This window comes from Alligator sinensis, unplaced genomic scaffold (genome assembly GCF_000455745.1).
Source record: "Alligator sinensis unplaced genomic scaffold, ASM45574v1 scaffold196_3, whole genome shotgun sequence".
Classification (NCBI taxonomy): domain Eukaryota; kingdom Metazoa; phylum Chordata; order Crocodylia; family Alligatoridae; genus Alligator; species Alligator sinensis.
The window spans coordinates 1,154,185-1,157,537 of record NW_005842264.1 but is presented as its reverse complement, the minus strand read 5'-3'; the positions used below and the strand labels follow the sequence as shown (position 1 = coordinate 1,157,537).

The following is a 3,353-nucleotide window of genomic DNA, read 5'->3' as shown; positions in this document are numbered from 1 at the left end:
GGGGGGGGAAGAAAGATGCAGCAAATTAACTAGAGATCCTTTAGCTGACATCACAAACATCTCAGCTGCAAACACTGTGTCATGAACAGACAGACGTTGGGTTAAGGAACAAGCAGCCAGGAGCAGATCAAACCTAGGATTTCTGCATGTGGACCTAACAAGAAACAAAGAGGAGAGAAATACAGATAACACAGGCCACATGTGAGAAACATGCACAAAAGATGCATATGTACATTCAGGCACCTCCAGTTTAACTGTGCAAGGACCACAAAGTGTGCGCACAAGCCTTCCACAGCCAAGTTAAATTCAGGCACATTTTTGGGTGCACAATTCTGAAAACTTAACATTATGCACTGTAAGTCGAACTGGCTCTAAATACAATGAGCCACGTCCTCAGCTAAGGTAAAGTGGAGCTAGACTGCACTTAAGCATGTTTGGCTCAATATTTTGGAGGTTTCCATATGCGACATATTAATAACAGAACCAACAGGTAGGAAATTCTCTCAGTTCATGCCTCATCCCCCAGTTCTTGCAGTCCTTGTTGAGCACTTTCTGGTTACTAGCGTCTCTCTAATAAAAGGAATATTGCTTTTGTGAATTGTGGTGCCTCCTAGTCCCGCTCTAGACTGCTCCATATGATGATTGTTATGTTGCTAATACTGTACATTAATTTGCTAATACATGTTGAACTGGAATGGAATTTAGTGAAAGTACTGGATAAAATACACATTATAGTTGGTTTCCTAAACCATATCAGCAACTATAAAGACCGCTTCTGTGGCTGAACTTCAAAGAGACAGTTATCTCAGTCTGCAATCACATGACAATGGCTAGAAAGAGAAAAATACTAAAATCCAAGAAATGACTTGGCTTAAAAAATACCACCTTATATTTCAGGTCTGTAAATCAGATCTGAAGTTCAAAAATTGTTTTGTTCCATTAAAATGGGTTGGAATTAGCATGAGTTTAAATCCATCTTTTTTGGCAATTTTTTTTAAAACATCAGCTATTTGATCAAAGATGATTTTACCGGTGCCAGCTCAATTCCCATGGACTACAAGGCACTGCAAAAAGAACAAGTACAAAGAGCTGAAGGTATGTATACCCTTCAACAAGACAAACTCCCTGCTTGGTATGTTTGAGCCATATCTAGCTGCAAATGTCCAGAAGCTTCCAGGCTGCCTGAAGTCTTGGGTGTACAGAAATGCTGGTTTATACAACCATGCATCTTCAGGAGGCAAGTAAGTCCCCTGCATAGCTCTCTACAGCTAAAAGTCCCCAGGGAGAGGAAAGCCTAAAATACAAAGCTTGTTACCACATTCTAAACTTGTCACCTGCATCCGCTGAATTAATTTCTATTCCTCTTCCTTCTAACCCACACTCACTCGGGCTTTGCAACCTGCAGTACTTACAACCCAGGAAGGCAGGAACTCTTCTATGCTGCTTATGAAAGTCTATTTGACTATAAGCCACTAACATGAAGAGAAAAAAAAAGCTGTTACAAGAGGTCTGCCGAGAGTCCTCCTGCTTGTTATAGCTTTATCTATGGCCCTTTCAACAACCTCAGCACATGCTCTACCACTGCATGTGTTCTCGAAGGGAAGGCATGCCTTCCATTGGGTCCACAGCACAGATCCAGCCTGTGGAGCTGTCATCAGGCCCATGAGGCTTCTCTCAGCCTGGATCCAGCCTGTGGAACTTGTAGCTGTGACTGCCAGAGCTGCTATTTTGATACATACCACTACCCAGTGGGTTAATGCTGCTTCTCCTCACCCTGCCTTACCTACTATGGAATTTCTGTTTTTCAGTCACTTTGGGAGACTAACATTTCTTGCAGTCAGCAACAGGAAAAGCGGATGCCAGCTGCATCAACCAGCTCCACAGGCAAGATCTGGAGGTAGGTTGTCTGGCCTGCAAGAAGCCCTACAGGCTAGATGACCTGCTAGCATATGGCCTGCCAGGTCATTTTAGCTTGCCGTAGGATGGTGGAAGGAGGAAGAATAGAACTCGACAATCCCCACCCTCAGCAAGACCAACATATCAACAGGTCTGCAATGAAAATCCAGGAATTATTCTAAGAGTCTGGGCCCCCTAATTAGGACATGAGCTGAGCAGCAGGCACAGAGGTATGTCTGAGCTAAGAAAGGACATCCTTACATCCATTCTCTTTAGTGCTGACACTGGTCAGACTAAATGATCAGTAGTCACAAGCAGAAGACAGAACTGTCAGTACTACAACACGAGTGCCTACATTTTCAGTCCCTGCCTTTCAGGAGGACAAAATAAGCCACGAGGATTGTCTACTGTCTTTTTATTTTTCTTATCCTTTGTGCATATCCCAGCATCTGCTTTTTCTGAGCAGATTCCCAGGCAGCAGGTGAGAGAGAAAAAGCAGGGATTTCTGATCTGTGATTCCATACAAACTCCCTCTTAAATGCAACACAGCAGGATGGAAACAGGCCTATATAATCTGTCTTTTCATTCTATGCAAAGCAGAGGGAAGTCTTTTTCATGACTATTACATTTCTATTATAGGTTGTAATAATTGGGGCTCAGCTATTGGACAGATTTTTTATTCATGATCTTGCTTATGCTGCCTTAAGTATATACTGACTTAAGGTAACTAGGGATCAAAATAATCAGAAATATTTTCATCTTTTTTTTCTACATGAAAGAGAATATAAAACATGCATGCATGCACACACCCCCCTCCCCCAAGATGCTGTGTGGGATACTGTGGTCAATGACTGGCTTCTACTGTAGCAGAAAGCCCCCTTTTCCTCTTGCTTGCAGTTGCTCTCTCTTCCTTGGATATGTTTTTCCTCTTCTACCTTTTCTTCCTTCCTCTTTCTTTCACTTTAAGATAAGGAATTGTGTTTTAAAATTTGTGTGTGCGCATTTTGTATCTCCCCTTGTATTTTGTTATTTTTATCTATTTGTGTGCCATGGCATTAGTTTTGTAGCTTATATTTTATACTCCTCACCTTTCAACTAAATGTGTTTAGTTTCAGAAGTTATACATTGTAACAATGTTAACAAGGGCAGGAGTCAAACTGCCACTTCCCTGTATCAGGCGGGCCCCTGAAAGAGCGAGTGAATCAATGATTGAATGCGTAACACAGTAGCAGGCAGCAATTAACACCTAGGAAAACCGCAGATCAACCAACGGAAGAAATCAATAGGAGACAATGTAGCAACCGGGAAATCTCTATCACTGTTCAAGGGCTAGAAGCCCTGGTCTGAGTTAATCAATGCCGGGGACCAACTTTTGGGCTGAATATCTCCAGATCGACTGTTCCTAGAGCCCTATTCAAAATTCATCAACGGACTCCCAAACCTGCACGTACATGCGG

The 3,353-nt window shown here is 42.4% G+C and overlaps 1 protein-coding gene across 5 annotated transcripts in view; it reads right to left on the bottom strand.

Moving 5' to 3' along the window:
* Positions 1 to 3,353, bottom strand: part of SLC25A13 (solute carrier family 25 member 13) — a 143,358-nt gene that overhangs the window by 4,657 nt on the left and 135,348 nt on the right. The gene's annotated exons all lie outside the window — the stretch shown is intronic.